Source organism: Prionailurus bengalensis, chromosome D3 (assembly GCF_016509475.1).
Source record: "Prionailurus bengalensis isolate Pbe53 chromosome D3, Fcat_Pben_1.1_paternal_pri, whole genome shotgun sequence".
In the NCBI taxonomy this organism is placed as follows: Eukaryota; Metazoa; Chordata; class Mammalia; order Carnivora; family Felidae; genus Prionailurus; species Prionailurus bengalensis.
In genome coordinates this window covers 20451974-20471944 of record NC_057356.1, presented here as the reverse complement: position 1 = coordinate 20471944, position 19971 = coordinate 20451974, and the positions used below count along the sequence as shown (strand labels likewise).

Below are 19971 nucleotides of genomic sequence, written 5' to 3'. Positions count from 1 at the left end.
TCTCTGCTGTCACTGCTGCCACAGCACGGCCCTATCTAAGGCCATGACATCCATCTGGGACTTCAAGAGTGACCACTTTCCTTTCCCATCCATGCAAAGTAGTAACCATTGATTTTGGCTTTTTAGTTACATTGTCTAACACGTGAGGAATAATGTTGCAAAATAATGCACGTGAAGATTCCCTTTGCAAGTTCTTGATCCTTGTGGAACTGGTCTCCTCGCTACTCCATGAACAAGGATGCCGGCCTCAGGACCACATCATAAGTGTGTGAGAGTGTGTGTTTTACCATGTCATAAATGGATCTGTTTTTGTGTTTATGTGGCTCTTATTAGGATTTGGTGTGAAATTTGGCCAAAGGCTCTTTGAGACCAATTGGGGCAATCTGATCGTATCTCTTAAGGTAATAAGATGGTAGGTAAGTAAAGATTTTCTTACTATGTGACCCAACTGTATCATTGGAATAAATCACACTTAATAATTGTGTATCAATTTATTAATATGGTATTGAGGTCTCTTTGTTGATATTTTATACAGAGTATTTCTATCACTATTTAATAATAATGGTCTGTAATTTTCCTTTTTGTGCAATGTTTTTTAAAGTGTACTTTTGAGTTTTATAACCCTTGTAAACGAACTAAGAAATATTATATACCTTTTGATATTATGAAAAAACAAGGAGCAAATAAAAAATATTCTTCTCAATTCTGAATTTTTGTTAGTTGTCCCCTGTGAAAACATCTGTATCTTATGCATTTCTATGGAGTGCTTCTCGAATAACATTTTCCATTTTTCTATTAAAATTGGTCTATACACTCAATATATTTTGAGTATAGCCAAATTGTAACTTTTTGAGAAAGGATGCATTCAAGGTATTCTTAATAGGAGCTATCGCTCACAAGTTGGTTGTATTCATTTTTCATGTTTCAACATGAGTTTAATAGGATGTGCTTGCAACAGCCCTGTGGTCCCTACAGTGCTGGTCAGTGACGACCAATCACCCAAAGGAGCCCAACCTGGAGGCTTTGAGCTGTCTCAGCACGTGCTTGTTCCAGAGCTCTCCCCGGGGGATGAGTCCTACCTCCACCCTCCTCAGTGTGTGGTGTGGGCTGGGCTCCAGCACCAGGGCTCAGGGAGGGGCTGGACTGTCACTGAATGGGACCCATGTGCATGGACAGCCCCTCCTGTGTCAGGGGTGGAGGGGAAATGAGAGCCTGGGGCAGCCCAGCCCAGTGTGGGGACCAGAGACTGTGCCAGCATGGCCTGGACTCCTGTCTTCCTTAAGCTCCTCCCGCACTGCACAGGTAGGGACAGGCCTTGTGGACACAGGGTGGGCTCCAAATCACTCTTTCCGTCCTCAGTGACCTGAGAGATGCTTTTTCTTTTTCCTTTCTAGCCCCATCCCCCCTGAGTGTCTGTGTTTGCAGGTTTCTGTTCCCAGCCTGTGCTGACCCAGGCACCCCCTCTCTATGCATCTCCAGGAACAACAGCCAGACTCACCTGCACCATGAACAGTGGATTCCGTGTTTGCAGCTACTACATAGACAGGTTCCAGAGAAGCCAGGGAGCCCTCCCTGGTATCTTCCTTGGTTCTCTTCACACTCAAATAAGCACCAGTGTCCGGGGACCCAGTTGCTTCTCTGAATCCAAAGATGCTTGGGCCAATGCAGGAATTCTGCTCATGTCTGATGAGCAGCCTAAGCACGAAGCTTCTCTTGTGCTACAGATCCTGGCAGTGGGAGCAGCTTTCCTTATAGTGTCTTAGAGGAAGAGTAAGCCCAAAACACTTGGGGCTGAAAGCCTTGTCTCTGAGCATCCTGTACTGAGACACTTGTGTGGATGCTCCTGTAGGAGGGAGTCCTCTGAGGGGTCACGTGTCCTTGAGGAAGAAAGAATAACACACAGATCATGCTGTTGCCTGAGACAGCACAGGTGTCCCAGGAGCGCACACAGGTGAGGGAATAGAGCCTGATGGCACAGGCCTATGGGGTCTGGAGAATAAATACTTTTACAGCATGAACCTCAGTCTCTCTCTCTCTTGTTGTCTCTCCTTTACTAGTCTCAGAATAATTCACTTTACACACTCCTGGTCATTGATTATATGTTTGTGTGTTTATGTGTTTTCCCACAACAAGGAACTCTCTGGGACATGTGGAGAGTGTCCTCAAATTTACCTGAATTTCACACCGAGGTTTATCTGCCAGGAAACGGTGACATGTGCACAGGTGAAGGGCTCAGCACCAGGAGGCTGCTCCCCATTTTGATGCCAACAGCAGCTAGTAGCTCACCTGTACCCTCTGTCCAACGTGAGACAAATTGGAGGTTCCCACAACTCCCTCGATGCGTTCCATTTATTCGCCTGAGGGGCTCACAGAACTCAGGGAAACACTGACTCCTTTAGTCAGTTCATTAAAGATATGATGAAGGGGACAGGGGAACAAGTAATGAAGAGCCACCTAGTGTCAGGTCTAGGATTGTTCCCAGCACCGGAGCATCAGTCCCTGGGGAGTTGAGGTGCATCTGTTCTGGGAGTGGATGTGTTCGCCAAACCAGAAGCTCTTCAAACACTGCACTTTCTGATTTTATTGAGGATTCGGGGAGACATGATCAGACATTAACTACACTGTCAGGCTTTTTCCTGTCTCTCAAGTATGAGGGGTGAAGATTCCCAGCCTCTGACCAAGCCTTGGTCTTTCTGGGGACCAGCCCCACCCAGGAGGCTTCAGGGAGCCCACCCAGAGTCACATCATTAGAACTAGGATGTTTCTAGTGTTCTTTTCACTTAGAAAATGACAAGATTTTCAGAAACTCAGTGTCAGCATCTAGGGGCAGAGACACGTGTATAGTTTCTAAGGTCACACAGTACTGTTGTCTGGACTGAAAATGGTGACAGAGGTACTCACGTTCACCACATATCTCAAGCCGCAAAGTGTGTCTCTTGTGTTACTGATGACACAACCATATCTGACATGTTAATAAGCACCTTGGTCAGAGACAATTTCCTCTCTCACCCATCTGACGAAAAGTGAGTCCCAAAGTCTTCAGACTCTCCTCACTGCACCCTCCCCCACACACACTCTGCTCGTCTCCCCTCTTCTCCTGCTTCCCTCAGGCCTTCCGTCTCTCTCTATGGCTCTTCAGGCCCGAAAACCATCTCTATGTTAGGATTTCAGAGAAAACTATAATCTTGCAAGAGTTTCCACTCTCCAGGGTCCATCTCTACAGAGACGTTGCAGAAATTGGACCAGCAGGAAATCACTTCCTCAGGTGATTCCTGCTCTCATCTCTGATTGTAGTTTTCATGCCCCACCAACCTCATCCATCTCTGTAATACGACAACATGATTATTGTATTTCCGTGAGATGAATGTTCACCCAGCCTTTGAGTATTTGCACAGAGAAGCGATTCATGCAATTACTTCCTCCTTCAGAATGACTGAGGCTGCACACAGGGTAACTTTTGCCATAGTGAACGAAGGAAGGATTGGCTGCATATTTCAATACATGACAGCTTTTCTTGGTCTTGAGAATATTCGTTTGTAAGACCATCAGGACACTCACTCAGCCACACACTTTTGCACCAAGCAATGCAGTGTCAAGCATTAACCCTTTTGCAAAATAACAGCAGACACTATCTCATGGTCACCCCAATGGAGGTATCAGGGGATACGAGAGGCACAGTGGGGGAGGGCTGTGATGTGAAGGGCATGAAGAAGGGGCTGTGTGATCAGCCTCTATCTTGTGCTTCCTAAGACCTGAAGACCCCACAGCTATGAGAAGTGTGTCTACAGGAATGAGAATGGATAGAAGGCCCATCCACAAGGCCTGACATTCTGATTCAGTGAATTTCCTATTTGAACTAATTCAGACCATATTACTCTCCTTGTGTAAGTTTCATACTCATGCCAGAGAAGTGGCCTTCCAGACATTGGCCTTCTTGAGTTCCAAGCTCCAGAACGCTGGACGGTCATACAGAGAGCCAGCCCCAGGGATGGGTTTGCATGGGGACCAACACAACACTCAGCAAATGCAGAGAGGACATAAGGGGACAGGGATACACTTGTCTTCATGTGTGGCCTCTGAAGGAAAGGTTTTCCATTCTCTCTCTCTTTCTCTCCCTCTCTCTCTCTCTCTCTCTCACACACACACACACACACACACAGGCACACACACACACACACACACACACACACAAACACGGATCTCTCCTCTATCTGAGTATATGGTGTTCTGGATTTTGTAGCTTCCTGGTTTCTCTTTCTCCCCAAAACTCATGGTCAACCTGTGCTCATCCAGCCAACCTCAGGGTCACAAGCCCAGGAGGAAGCATCCTCATCATCAGGAAACTCCAGCAACATCCAGTGTGACCAGGGTCCTGTCACTGAGCAGCCAGGACTTGCCCTGATCACCTTCTCTCCTAAGACAAGTTGATGCTCAGGAATCCGAGGGTGAGTCTCTATCGCTGTGGGCAGCTCAGCCTCTGAGTCCCTCGGGCTCCAGTCAGCACTTGAGGCTGATCAGTACATTGGTTCTGGAATAGCAGCTTCAGGTTTGCGCCCACACAGCTCAAAGCCCAGGGAGATGTATCGCACTCTCCCTGTGCTCTTAATGCTGGACTGTTATTCCCTCAGTCCCCCCAGTGACACCCCCAGCCAGCTTGGAGCTCTGATGAAAATTCTTCTGTCTCAAACTGGGACCACAATGCCTGTGACCTCAGGGACATAGTCCCCCTCATCTCCACCTCTCCACCACTCACATGTGGGATCTTTGACCTAAGATTCATGTAGCCTTGGTGAATAGAAATTCACTCCTCTAGTCATGGTGGCTGGATGAACTATTGCTGTCTCCTGAATATGCTTGACACAAAGAACGCAGGTAGAGCTGTGCTCAGCCCAGAGACAGGTCTGACCCCAAATCGCTCGCTCCTAGAAGCTCTGTGTGTGCTTAGTAATTGAATCACTGAGATGGCTGCGGTTCACAGGAACAGACTCCCCCTGGGCTTTCATTGGACATCATGCCACACTCACCTACTTATAGAACAACTCCACCATAGTAAGCTGGTGGCAAAGAAAACATGACTTTGCAAAAAGTTTATAGCAGGCATCCTTTTTGCATTGTTTTTCCATCCATGTTTTTAACCACAATTTCATGTGTTCTCTGTAAGAAATACAGAACTGAGAGAACCATCCTAGTGATTGTACCTGCATTTTCATAATAACGATGTCATTGACTGAAATAAATCTTACTGAGAGAAATTTTGTGTAAAGGAGCACACACCCATTCAAAGAGCACACTGGGCTAAGTGCTGACTAACACATAAACTGTGTCACTGGATCCTTGTCAGAGCACCTGCTGCTGTTGCTCCTTCCCTCCTAGAATGGCCTGCAAGTTTGTCCTTTGGGCGCTGAGGTCAGTGTCACACTCAAGGCTCCCGCAGACTTGGGTCTCTTTGCTGGGAGAGCACATCCTGGAAGGAATCACTGCACATAGTATGAGGAGAGCTAATGTTTTCAACAAGCAGACATAGTGACAGATGACAAAGATTTTTTTGCGTAACGCCCCGAGGAATACACACAACTGTTTCTCCCCACAGCCTGAACAGAAGCTCTCCCTCTCTCCTCAGTGCTGCGGGAAAGTTAGAAGAAGGTGAGCTCTGGAAATCCGGGAGAAATCACGTAGCAGGAAAGGACACAGAATCCTACACAGAAGGGTCCACGTGTCCGGTGGTACTCATCATTGCACTGGGCATGATCTTGATCTAAGTGGACTTTTGGTAGAGACACCACCTCCTTCCTGACCCATGACCCATACAGGCGGCCATGGACTGACTCTCCCTGAGGAGTCTGAGTAGAGCATCCAGTCTGGCTTAGGTTATGGGAGGTTCCCTAGAGGGACACCTGGACTGACCCTTGTCGGGGTACAGTGGGCAGTGCAATGGGGGCACAGGAGCTCTCTTTGGTGGACTTGCCTACCAGTTCAAACAATGGCGGCTCTGAGTCCGAACACCAGGGGGCTCACAGGACCAATTGCTGTGGGTTCAGGGCTGATGAGAACTGAAACTTGCCACCTGTACTGTCAGTGCCCCCTGCACACGGCTCACAACTGTGTCCTCCTCACCCCTTGGCCTGAAACAGCCCCCCCTCGACCAGCCCCCTGACATCCTCAGGCAGAGGGAAACTGACACAGGCCCAGGGAGGGGTCAGAGAGCTGGGGTCTCATTTGCATGGAGGGGGCCCTCCCTCCCTCAGAAGATGAAGAGGGGAAGGGAGAGGTTAGGGGAGGCTCTGCTCAGCCGTGAGGCACAGAAGACAGAATCGGTGATGACCACCACCATGGCCTGGTCTCCTTTCCTTCTCACTCTCCTCGCTCACTGCACAGGTGACTGGGTGAGGGCACACTGGAAGGGGATCTGGGAGGACATGTGGGTCCTGCTTCCACTGTCTTGTGTCCAGACCCCAGCATCACCCTGTCTGTGTTTCTACCCCTTCCAGGGTCCTGGGCCCAGTCAGTGTTGACTCAGCCGCCGTCCGTGTCGGGGTCCCTGGGCCAGAGGGTCACCATCTCCTGCACTGGAAGCAGCTCCAACATCGGGGGTGGTAATTATGTGAGCTGGTACCGACAAGTCCCAGGAACGGCCCCCAGTCTCCTGATTTATGAGAATAACAAACGACCCTCCGGGGTCTCCGATCGATTCTCTGGCTCCAAGTCTGGCAGCTCAGGCTCCCTGACCATCACTGGGCTGCAGGCTGACGACGAGGCTGATTATTATTGTGCATCATGGGACGATAGTCTCAGTGCTCACACAGAGCTCCAGGCCTGTGGGGAAGTGAGACAAAAACCTGCTGTCCCCACTGTGATGGTCTTTTCTTGTGTAGCTCCCACCTTCTGTTCCCTCTTTGTTTGAAGCAACACAGCTGCTTCCCCCTTGACCTAATATTGAGGCCTGAAACAAAACCCAATGAACCTCCTCTAGTCTATGTCCTTTGCCTGTCAATTCTTTCCCCAAAACCTGTCCTTATAGGCACACATTTTCTGTTTCATACATGCTGAGCAGAAATTCCTGGATGCTGGGGCAGGTTTTCCACAGGACCAGTGTCCCTGAGGGTTGTGCCTGTCTGCTACGCCTACCATATGACGATACCACACACTGGATGCCTACACCAAAGATAGTGTATTTCTCTCAGTTTGGAGCCTAAATGTCCACGTTCAAGGGGGTGGCAGGATTGATTTCCCCTGAGGTCACTCTCCTTGGCTTGCAAAGGGTTACATTCATCCTGGGTCCTCACGTGGCATTCCCATGTGTGCTCACCCATGCTGCCTCTACCTCTTCTGTGAAGACGCCAGCCCTGTTTATGGGGGCAACACCCTTTTAAACTCATTATCCACGATGACATCTTTTAATGCCTTTTCTCAAACAGTCACAATGTGGGTTCGGGTTTCCATACAGGGTTTTGAGGGACACAGATGAGTTCATATCATGGTGTCAGGACTGACCCGGACACACAGTACAGCTGTGTCTGACTCAGGAAAGTCATTGTCCACATGATATGCATGAATGACATTTACTGAACCCTCACTACATGACCTCTGTTGGTTTAGGAGCTCAAGTCGCAGTGCAGAAGTGACGGGGAGTGTCCCCAGGCTCAGGGAGCCGACACTGTCTGGGGAAGAAAGGGAACACACAAGCAATACATTGTGCCTCACCCTGACTTCTCACATGAGGACCGAATGTCTCTGCAGGCTCCGGTCACACCCACACGACACACCCCGTGCATGACACAGACTTGTTCTCCGTCTCCCACCGATCAGCAGCCTCAGATTTCACGTGACTCGATCACATCACCCCTCCATCTGCCCTGACGCTATTGGGAGACTAGGGAAGGGATTGTGGGATTGATTTGGTTAACACAGTGTGTGTCTTGTGGGAATCGAACTCATACCCTGACTAACCACGTAGCTTGGAAGTTTGGGGTCCAGATCAGAGAGGCAGATGATAGAACTTTGAACAACCAGGTCCCCACCATATGCATCGTCTTCCCTCCATCCTCTTTGTAATTCAGGTTGGGACATGCTCTGTGAGCTCCGGCATCTGCGGAGGAGACACAGGCCAGGTGGTTCCCATCTCATAAAACTACACCTCGGGCCCCTGTCCATTTGGACATCTGCTCCTGGTCAGCTCAGGACAACACACACTCCCAGGCACAAGTTGCTGATGTGAAACGGAGGCAGGCCCAGGAGAGGTGAAGAGCATTAATAAAAGCAAATGATTTGTTTTCTTGGAGACTTTAAAAAGAATTCAGAGTGTTCACTGTTTTTGATCCTAGGATAAAGATGTATACATTTCAAATGGCTCTGTAAGAAAACAGTCACTGAATTCAGGTAATAACATAAAAGGTAATTTGAATAAATTACCTGCCCCCCCTTGCTCACACTCTGTCTTTCTCTGTCTCTCAAAGAAGAATAAACTTCAAAAAGTTGTAAACTACAATAAAAGAAAAGAATGGTAAAGAAAAGTATATCTTCAAACAATGCAAGGACAGAAAGATGTGGTTATATAAGTGTCACGTAAAGCGAAGGACTTGGCGGTTACAAGGGCTGAGTGCAGAGAGGGGGCAATGGCCTGACTGCTGGTGCGTCAGGTACCCTGAAGGTGCCCATCCTGCCATCCACCACCTGACCACCCTGCCTGCCCTCCAGGCCCCTCTCCATCCTGCAGCAGCTCCCCGGGGGAATCAGCTTTCTCCCCAGTGCACCCCCATCCTGCACCATAACCAGGGTATCCGGGAGGCCAACCCCTAGGTCCCTACCTGCTCCCTACCCCCACCTGCTCCTGACATCCCTCCTGTGAATCCCTTGGCACCTGGCATGGTAAGACCAGGAATGCTGATGGAAAGAAGATGTGGAAGAAAATGAAGAAAGTTCTTACAGATATACAAAACCACAAGCATGGCAAGCATTCCTCCTCCTCCTCCTCCTTCTCCTTCACCTCCTCCTCTTCTTCCTCCTCCTCCTCCTCCTCCTCCTCCTCCTTCTCCTCCTTCTCGTCCTCTTCTACAGCACTGTTTCTGACTGAGTACAGGGCCTGGACCCTTTCCTCAAGCCTTTCTGGTTCTGCTCTCCGACCAAGAATCAGATGCCATCTTTGTACTGGGGAAAATTAGCCCCATCATCCTCCTCCTTCACCCTCTCTGAGCCTTACTCTGCTGTTCAGCCATGACTGGCCGGGGTAATTGGGTAAGAATGACCATGGGTTAGTAAAGACTGTCTTCTCACTACTTGGATGGACATTTCAGCTGATGAGTTTAGTAGAACTCTTTTTGGCAAATGATGAGACTTCGGAGCTAACTACTGAAGACGAGTAGAAGAGGTGTCAGATGTGATTTTTTAGCCTTTTTTGCAATATTCGTGGTGTTGTGGGAGGTGATATGGAGTTTTAATTATGGAAAAGAGAAACTCTACCACTGTAGTGATGGGGGGCAAACGTTGGTCGTTTACTGGCAAATACACATCCCAGCAGGACTTTACTGACCCTACTAACTGGAAGGTTGCTGGGAAATGGAGTCCATTGGGTTGATAAGCTCAGGCCTGCCCTTTTGGAACCTAATCTCACTGGCGTCTCTGGCCCTTCGCTTTCTCCAGCTCTCATTTAATCCAAATAAAGCTCTTTATCCAAGGAAGAAAGGAAGGGAGGAAGGAAGGAAAGAGGAAAGGGAGAAAGATAGGGAGAGAAAGAGAGAGAAAGGAAAGAAAAGAAGAAAGAAAGGAAGAAAGAAAGAAAGAAAGAAAGAGAAAGAAAGAAAGGAAGGAAGGGAGACAAGAAAGGGAGACAGGAAAGGAAGAAAAAACAAATAAGAGGCAACTACTCCCACTGACCCTTTAAATTTCCTCTGTGCTCAGAGTCAGACCCTCAGACCCTCCAGGGTCTCCAAGGCCTCCCTGTCTGTTTCTCACCGGCAGTCCTGGGGGTGACAAAGACAGCTTTCTGTCTCAGGTCCCCATGGGCCTGCAGCAGTAAGTCATAACTGATGCTTCTGCCCCATGTTGAGCACTAACAATATGGCTCATCCTCAGGCTGCAGGCTGAGAAGGTCCTAGAGGCCTTGTTCCCAGAGTGGGAGCCAGAGAACTGAGCTGAGATCTCCGAGGGCCCATTTGTTCTGAGCACCACAGCTGTGGTAACGCTGAGAGAAATCTCTTGGAAGCAGCCCACATAATTTGCTCCAACACTGTTGCTAATTCCCGTCCAGGTGAGGGTCACCTTCTGCCCCTGAAACCCTGACAGGGAGGCCTCCTGTGTCGGGGCACACTGTGCCCAGGACGCTGCAACAGAACAGTGGAGACACGGACAGGCAGGTCCTGAGGGAATGCCTCCAGCTTGTTCTTCAAAAGAGGGGAAGAAGGAGGCCAGCACACCCCAGCCCATAATCACTCGCCTTGCTTTCCACAGCCAGTCACCTAAGCGGAGAACGAGGGGGGTGAGGAGGAGAGGGGTCCAGGTCAAGGTGGGGACAGCCCAGGCTGTGCCCCTGACGGAGCCCACCCACCAGTGAGAGAACTGCACAAAGCCTCTCTCATCCCCTCCCTACTTTGGAGAGCAGAGAGGAATCCTTCATGCAAATCACTCCCCTCCTGGGTCCCTAAACCTACTCACTGAATATGGTGACAGCTGAGTGTGGGGTGGGGCTGGGGAGCCAATCGTGGTCCCCGGTGAGCATAGAGCAGAGGGTACAAGGCAGGGTTCCAGGACTGGGTGCCCAGCTGAGACACCCCTCAGCCATCCCTGCACCTCCCCCAATGCACAGGGACAGACCTCCAGCGCCCCCTGCTGTCTCAGAGTTCAGACTCACTTAGGACTGGGAGAAGGAACTGGAGTTGAGCAGAGAGAGGGACCCTCTGGACTTGAGCCTGCCTGGCACCCCACCCATCCCTACACAGGGGCGGGGGCTTCTGATCCCCCAAGTGAGACCTCCTATGTGGCAGGCATCACCACACCTCAGTCCTTATTTCAGAGCTCTGGCTTCCTCAGCATGAATCACTCTGTGCCCCCCCCCCCCCCACCACTTAGATAGTTGTGTTGTTGGGATGTCAGGTGAGTGACCCCCTCAGGCAAGTTGTGTCCTGCACTGAGGGATAAGAAGGGCAGAGGGCAGGCTCACCACTCCACGGGCTGTATCAGGAAGGCCTGAGGAGACATCCCATCTCTTTGTCATGTCAGGTCACTTCCCACCCAGGCAAGCCAGTCCCCATAATCCTCTGCACCTGAGCCCATCCTCACACTTGTTGGGGCAGGCTCCATTAACAAGAATGCACATGAGATTCTTCAAGGACAGACTGTAATTAGAAACAAGGGGTATGTGCCTCTCACGTTGCCTTTTCCCAAGAGCACCCATGGCGATAGTCAGCAGCACAGTCATCCCAGGATGCAGCCATAAAGCCCCAGTGGTGAGGGAGACACTGGAGGTGACTGGGTCCCCGGCACCAGATGGGTTTCCCTTCCAGATGGGACTGCATATTTGGGAAAACACAGAAGCTTGGGAATTGTAAGGACAGAGCTCATCCCATGACTCAGAAGTTCCTGGTGCTCTAAGCCCTCCTTTCTCAGTGTGCAATGTATTATAATTACTCACACCAGATCCTTCTCTAGTCCTTCTGTGTGTCACACAAGGTTCTACTCCTCCTGTAAATATTCACACAATTGTTTTCCCCAGTACTCATCTAATCCATCTCTGCACTGTTCATGACAATACATCTAGGATATATCTTCTGGGATTTATATCATATATATATGTATACATATATATATGAAACACAAACTACGTATATATAAACATGAGATATTGTTATGCACACACACACACTTCTAGTCATCGACTCTCGGTTAACATAGAACCGTGTCCTCTAGTCCTATAAATATATAATGCTTCCCATTGAATACCTCCCATGAAACATCTCCTCCTTGTCTGTCATAGTGAGTCAGATGAAAACCCAACAGGCTCCACGACCTTGACAGTTTTGTTTGTCCTTGCAGCACTGAGTGTCTGCAGCCTACCGGTACTTAACTGGTGCCCAGGAAAGGTTTTTGAATTAAAAAGAATACATCATTGTATAAAAAAAGAAAAAATACACAAATCCACATTCTTTACCTTATTGCCAAAACTAGTACCTCTTCTTTCGTTTGAATCATCATAATCCATCCACATTTTTAAGCACAGAGATGGAGGTCATCTTATACAAACACCTAGACCTCACACACATCCTCCAGGTAATTCCTAAATCCAGGGATCTCCACAATAAATATAATGCTAAAATGTCCACACTACCCAAAGCACTCTATAAATTCAATGCAATCCCCATAAAAACTCCAAGGGCGTTTTGCACAGAAATAAAAAAAAAAAACCCAAATTTTGTATAGAACCAGAAAAGACCCCAAATGGACAAAGCAATCTTGAGAAGGAACAAACCTCGAGACACCATACTTTGCACTTTCAAATTATATTACAAAGCTGTAGTCATGAACACCAATGTGGTATTGTTCTCGAGAGACACATAGGTTGATGCCATAGAATAAAAAGACCAGAAAGTCATTCAAGTTCCTCTTGACCACCAGGGAAGACATAGGCTGAAAACGGTCCTTTGCAAGGTCTCCGGAACAGAGCTACCATGGATTTGGGAGGGAATTCAGAACGAATATACATGGATCCTAGAGCAGATGCACCAGATGGGATGCTTAGGATCTCACTGCTATTTCCTGATGCACTTTGGGAGAGAAAACTGGAATGACTCAGACATCTGACAATGAGCACATTGACATAGAGGCCGGGATAGAGTGTGAATCAACACAATCCATCTGGGTAAGAAGCACGTGTAAAGAATAATCTCATCAGGGTCAGGTCCCATCTGCCAAAGTTCCCCATGGGAGCTGCCCTCTGCTCTCTGCTGCTTCCTGCATTGGCACGGGTGCCTGGAGCCCTGTCTCCGCTGTTGTATCCAGTTAACTCCTTCCTCTATTGGTACACATTTACTGTTAGAGGAATGTGTGTAGAGACAACTCTTCAGGCCTGACCCATTACGTGTCAAGGGAGCCATGGACAGGCTCACCCCCAGGAGTCTGAGTAGAACAGAGAGTCTGCCCTGAGGTAATGGGGGGCCACGTGAGGAGACCTGGTCTAACACTTAGGCAGAGGAGAGTGGCTAGAGCAGTGGGAGGCAGAAGTGGTCTCTGATGGGCTCTGCTCACGTCATACAATGGCATGTCTGTGTCTGGACGCTAAGGGGCACTCAAGGCCTGTTTCTGAGGGGTCACGGTAGATCAGAGATGAGAACTGCCACCTGCCACTGCCTGTGCCCTCTGCTCAGGCCTCACATCTGTGACCTCCCCACCCCTGCCCTGAAATTGCCCCCACCCTGCCCATCCCCCTGACATCCTCAGACAGAGGCACCTAAAGAAGTCAGTGAGGAGTCAGAAAACAGGGGGGTCGCATTTGCATGGTTGGGCCCTCCCCCTCTCAACAGATCAAGAGGTGAAGGGAGAAGTGAAGGGAGGCTCTGCTCAGCTGTGAGGCAACAGAAGGCAGGATCGGTGCTGACCTCCGCCATGGCCTGGTCCCCTCTCCTCCTCACCCTCCTCGCTCACTGCACAGGTGACCTGATGTGGGGACACGGGAAGGGGTTCTGGAAGCACAAGTGTGGGCCTGATACCTCCTCTTGTCTCTAGACCCCAGGAATAGCCTCTCTGTTGTTTCTCTTTCCAGGGATTTGGGCTCAAGTCGGGGCCGAATCAACCATCCTCAGTGTCTGGGGCCCTGGGCCAGAGGGTCACTATCTCCTGCACTGGAGTTGATAGTTACGTTGGTTGGTACCAACAAATCCCAGGAATGGCCCCCAAAACCATCATCTATAATAATAACAACCGACCCTCAGGGGTCCCTGACCGATTCTCCGGCTCCAAGTCTGGCAGCACAGGCACCCTGACCATCACGGGGCTCCAAGCCGAGGACGAGGCTGATTATTACTGCGTATCGTGGTACAGCAGTGCCAGAGCTTACACAGTGGTCCAGGCCTGTGGGGAAGTGAGGCAAAAACCTAGTTACTCATCTGTAAAGAGGGAAACACATCAGCAGTTGCCTCCTCAGCTTAGCCTGTGATTCTGCTCATTTTGTGACTGATGACTTGGACGCAGGTCCATGCAAGGGCACCTCCCATGAGTGAGGTTCCTCCTGTCCTTTCTGTCCTCAAAGTCACTCTCAGAAAACCCTCTCAGAGTCTTGATGGAAGAGAAATCTCTTGTTTTATCAGCTGAGGTATTTTACTTCTAGGCCAGATCATATCAATTTTTCCTTCTGATATAAAAATAAATGAACCATTTTTGTTTTTCCTCTGAACACTACCCATGTGGTGCCTGGAAAATAAGTCAGCCTTATTTGCATCTGGTACTATTATCTCCACTGGCAGTGGCTAGTCTCTTCTTCTTATCTATTATTTGTGGAAAAATGCCAATTTAAAATTATAAAATTATGAGGATAAGTTTCAAAAATTTCGTCCATAGGAAAAACCCTGTACTTCAATGTTTATAACAACTTATTCCTAATCACGAAAGCCTGAAAGCACCTTAAACTTGGCATATGGATATTTATTCTAGGTTTAAAATAATCACCCAAACCAGGAACCAACTAAGAGGTCACCAAGGAGGTGCCACTTTTATAATAATTTGATAATTACATCCAACATTGGAAGAAGCAAAACTCTGCAAACATCTGTAGGTCGCGGGGGTGCTAAACGCTGAAAAAGAATGAATCATGTGAACAGAGGAAAACACTCTGAGCCACAGATTATTCCATATGATACTAATGACACTTAAATGACACTCTGTCATTGTCTGTCATTGTCTCCCAAACAAACGCAAACAAATCAGTGCACAACCACCACACATACCCATGTGTGCACACACACAAGGACAGGGTGTGTCTGGGAGCTCACGAGCCAACCTAAAGGGCCCCCATGAGGCAAAACTAGAAAGATTTCAACCACAGGAACATAAAGGTTTGGGTTGTAACTCAGTGTCTACACATATGTCTGCCGTCCATATTGTTAACTGATGGTATAAATAAATGGAATCAGATGAGACACATTCCCATCCAGAGATTTCATGGAACAGGTGTAAACATTTGGCTTGAATGACGTCAGGCATAACCCCCACTCAGTAAGTATGCACAAAGGCACCAACAAGAGGGACAGTCTGAAGAAGTGTCACAGTAAGAGAAGCTTAAGGACAATTCATAACTCAATGTCACAAAGAATCATTAACTGGATCATACAACAGAAAAGGGACATTAGGTAAAAAGTAAGAAAATCTGAATAAACTGTGGATATTAATTGTTACGTGTTGAACTGTGTCTCCACCAATTCATGCGATTAAAAGTTCTAAAAACTCCCATATTTCGGGATGAGACCTTATTTGGAAATGAGACTGTTGCAGATGTAATTACCAGGATGAGACCAGTAAAGTGTAACTGCATGTGTTCTAGGCTTTCTCTGTCTTTGTTTTTCCTCTGACTCGGCCTGCAATGATGCTGAAAGGAATCTCACTATTTTAGAGAAAAAAGGCCTATGAACCCATCCTACATTGTCCAGAGAACCCTGATATTACCGGGAAAAATCTAGACATTTTATTGTCTTTTCACTGTTAACCCATGGAACATTACCAAATAAATATAATAGGAATGAATGTGAGTGGGATTCCCTTTCCTGAATGCCCCTTAATGGATGAGCTGAGAACGAATTTCTAAGAAGATAGAGGTCCCTTGTGCTGTATAATGTTTTATATCAATGTTCATCCTGAGAACACTTACAAAACTGGACTAATAGAGAGGAAAATGAGTCATAAGTACACCAGAGAAGAAAATTAAATTCCAGACTGAGTACAAAGGCCCGGTCAAAACCCAGATTGGGAAGTAAATACAGTGGATACCTCTCTGCGGAGAGCTGGTAGTCTTTTGACAAACAGAGACTTCAAAGAAAAGAGTAATAAAGGAATTTAAATTGTTTAAATCTAAATCTAGATTTAAGAAGAGAACAAAATAACAAAAATGATATTAAACTTAATATATTACATAATGATGTTGAATTATATTGCATTTAAATGGACACATTGTTCCACTTACAGACATGGATTGACATAACAGAGCATAATGGTTAAAATTAAAAAAAAAGTATACCCTGCAACCATGAAAGTACAAAAAGATGTGGTTATATAAGTGTCACGCCAAAGACTAAGGGAAGAAATATTCTAGAAAACCAGTGACACATTTAATAGTGATAAAATAATCTATTCAAGAAAAAAAATAAGCTCAAATATAATAGCATACCTTTGCAAAACTATCTGAAGAATAAATTATAGAAGCAAAGAGAGGAATAACTAGTCCACAATTACAGTTGCAGATGTTAACACAATGGTCTTAGTAACTGAATGAATGCAGAAAAAAAAAATAGTACACATAAAAAAGAGAACAGAAGAATTAAAAGGAGTACAAATCTGAACGGTAATTGCTTAAGTAATTACATAAAGACAGGAGTAAAAAAAAAACTGAGGGATTTCCTGATTTACTTCTAATGGATTTGTACGCTTTATCTTGGTTCTGTGAGCAGGGGTGGCTCCCTGCGTTTCCTTCTTATTCCTTTTTTTCATCTTCCCACCTCTCTTATCTTCTCCTTTCCTTACCACTGACCCAGAGCTAGTGCACAGCAGGAAGGGATGCTCCGGCCACTGCACTGGGAGGACGGACTTGGCATATCTCACGTTCCTGTTCCCACGTAGTTCCCACATCCCCACCTTTACACATGTGACACAAACCCCTTTAACTGTCCTCAACCTTATTTTTCCCTCTCATGTCCTTCCCGAGACAGTGCACACAGCTGGAGCCCTCAACCTCACCATCATCCTTTCCCTCACCCTCAGTCCATGGCCACGGTCACCTCTCCATGCTCTTCCTTGTGGGCCCTACTTGCTCATCTTCCTCCTCCAGATTCCCTGTATACTCAGCCCTCAGGCCCTCCGGACACGGCCTTGCCTGCTCTGTTGTAGTCAGGCACATTGTTGAAACTGACACCACAATGTCTGTCTAAAGTGTAAGTTTCTTAGTTAATAATACTGTACTGTAGATTTGAAATTTGCAGACAGGATAGATCTTAAGGGTTCTCATGAAAGAAAGAAGGAAAGAAAGAAAGAAGGAAAGAAAGAAGAAAGAAAGAAAGAAAGAAAGAGAAAGAAAGAAGAAAAGAGAGAGAAGAAAGAAAGAAAGAAGAAAAAGAGAGAGAAGAAAGAAAGAAGAAAAGAGAGAGGAGAAAGAAAGAAAGAAAGAAGAAAAGAGAAGAAAGAAAGAAGAAAAGAGAGAGAAGAAAGAAGAAAAGAGAGAGGAGAAAGAACGAAAGAAAGAAGAAAAGAGAGAGAAGAAAGGAAGGAAGGGAGGGAGGGAGGAAGAAAAATAGAAAACTGGCATGTATACGAAGTGATAAATGTATTGATTAGCTTGATTGTTTCACCTCACAGTTTTAATGTATATCCAATCTCCATTCTGTGCCTTAAGTGCATACAATGTTTGATTTTTTATTATACTTGGAAAAGCTGAAAAGTTAAGCAGAATTAATAATAAAAACAATATGTTGCATTTCAACAATATTTCTCCCATTTTCAATCTCTAAGAAATACAAATAAAATAAAAGCCAAGCACCTCACTCTGACATAGAAGTACTTTTACATTTAGGCGTCAAATGTCCTCACCCCTTTTGCACTTACATTCCATTTGCTCATAGCTGCTGTCAAATGACGTAGTTTCCGTCCCCTCAACACATCATATCTGATGGCCCACCCACCTCCAATTCCTTCTTTCTTCTGGGAGGGTAGTGTGTTTTATTTGTCCTGCTGTAGAAACCCTGGTCCCAACTCTCCACCCAGAGAACCAGTCTCCTCCCTCACGTGGCCCACCTGAGACAGCAGCTCAGGTGTGTGCTTCCAGAAACTGCCTTCTCAACCCACTGTGGCCCCATTCATGGTGCTTGGTGGTGATTCACCACATTTCTTTCTCTGACAAACACAGAAATTCTCCTTGGGAAGGCTGCTTGTTCATATTAGTTACCTTGGGCACTAGGGCATATGGCATGTGGATGCTTGTGGTCTGACAGTGGCCAGGCTGTCAGGTCAGTGTCCCTGACATCCTTTCCAGGGACAGGCTGAAGCTTGACCTGTGGGCAGCAGGGGGCACTGTCGGCCTCCCCAGGAAGAGCACACTGGGGGCCCCCTGCTGTGTACCCTACAACCCCCTTAGGGCGCCCACACTTTTGCCTATGTGTGCTAGTGGGGACTCAGCAGCTGTGTCCCCTCTGGCTGGGAGGGGTCTGCTGCTCACAGGTCTGTGGAAGGTTCCGGCAGCTGCTTCTTCCCTGGTCCCTCCCAGGAGACAAACTCTGAGTCTCTGTGGAAATCAGCCCCCTCTTTCTAAGGGACTAAGCTGACACTTCAGCTAGTAGGCAGGACGGAAAACTGTGTGAACAGCCGGTCCCCATGAGTCCATGGAGAAGACAAAAGAAACCGCTACATGCCCGCCCTGATCTGGGGCTGCAGGAGGAGGATCCATCATGGCCTGGACCCTTCTCCTTGTGCTCCTGGTGCTCCTGGCTCACTGCACAGGTAGGGACATCTCCAGATCCATGGCAGCTCTTGAGTGGGTGTCACCCTCACTGTCACAGACCATCAAGCAGCTTAACCTTTTCCGCTGCCCCGTTTCCCATGAGGGTCTGTGTTTACAGGTTCCCTGTGCCAGCAGGGGATGACCCAGATACCCTCCTTCTAAAGACTTCCACTGTGCTCCAGATCTATGGGGAAGTGAAACAAAAACCTGACCTGCACCCTTCTGACCTGGTGTGCCCCTCACAACAGGGGCTCTACCACGCCTGGGTTAGGGGGTCAATAGCGTTGTCATTTCTTCTGTCAGCACCTGAGTTTCCTCAGTCCACTTGATCTGATAGTATCACATACTTTTCTTCAGATCAAAATTTGGATTAATCCATTGATAATATAGTCTCGCCCTGTTAATGTTGCACTGGAAGTAATCCCATGCTCACAGATTAATAGCTCTTAATGAAGAAATTGGATAAGAATGAAAAGGCTGATTCCGGCCATGCTCTCTGGAGAGTGTAGAGTGACTCAGGTATGCTTCTGGTCTGAGTGTTTCCATTTGGGGTTGTGATGCAACCCCCACATGCACGTGGGAATTGTATTATCTATTCTAGCATCAACCTCCAAAAATGAAAATTAGAAATAATATCATCTACAATAGCATCAAAAATATGAAACATATAAGGAAAGATCTGAAAGAATTTGAGAATTTTATGCACTAAAAATTATAAACCATTCAAAGGGAGATTAAAGGTTTAAATACATGTACAGATCTATCGGGCTTATGGGTCTAAATATTCAACTTGGTAAAGATGTCAATCCTCCCAGAATTGACCAATACAATCATTGTAATAGCTTTGGTAAAATGTCCTTGAAATGGTGGGGAATTTTAGAAAAGAAAAAAAGAAAAGAAAGTAGAAACACTAAGAAAACATGTGACTAGAATATAGCCCTGGGAGAATCCTGCCCTGTGTCCTCAGGCCAGCTTGTCTCTGAGGAGGATAAGGCCCAGGAAGTAGGTCTGAAGTCAGAAGAAACAAGTCAGGGTGAGAGCACAGACATGCAGTGTCAACCAAGGACACGGACCGGGTAGAGGACCCTCTGTCCGAAGGCCGAAGCACAGAGTGTGAGTGCAACAGGTCTGTTGCTGGGGACCCCTGGCGACGAGTGTATATAGTGCCCCCACAGTGTGCATCTGGGGCGATGGTTTCTGTTCATCACTTCAACCTGGCGAAGGACCCTGTGACTTGTAACTTGTTGGAGAATTGGGGCCAGAAGACAGGTACATGAAGAGGGCAGCATGTG

General features: G+C 47.3%; 1 long non-coding RNA gene and 2 gene segments (V, D, J or C); 2 read left to right on the top strand and 1 right to left on the bottom strand.

Moving 5' to 3' along the window:
• Positions 1-13180, bottom strand: part of LOC122470952 — a 15815-nt gene extending 2635 nt beyond the window's left edge. The window contains exons 1-2 of the long non-coding RNA XR_006294039.1: positions 13170-13180; positions 8984-8991 (exon numbers count right to left, since the gene is read on the bottom strand). This is a non-coding gene — a long non-coding RNA (uncharacterized LOC122470952). The remainder of the gene's footprint in view (positions 1-8983; positions 8992-13169) is intronic.
• Positions 1-19971, top strand: part of LOC122470393 — a 644196-nt gene that overhangs the window by 69312 nt on the left and 554913 nt on the right.
• LOC122470388 overlaps positions 1-19971 on the top strand; it is a 901179-nt gene that overhangs the window by 344044 nt on the left and 537164 nt on the right.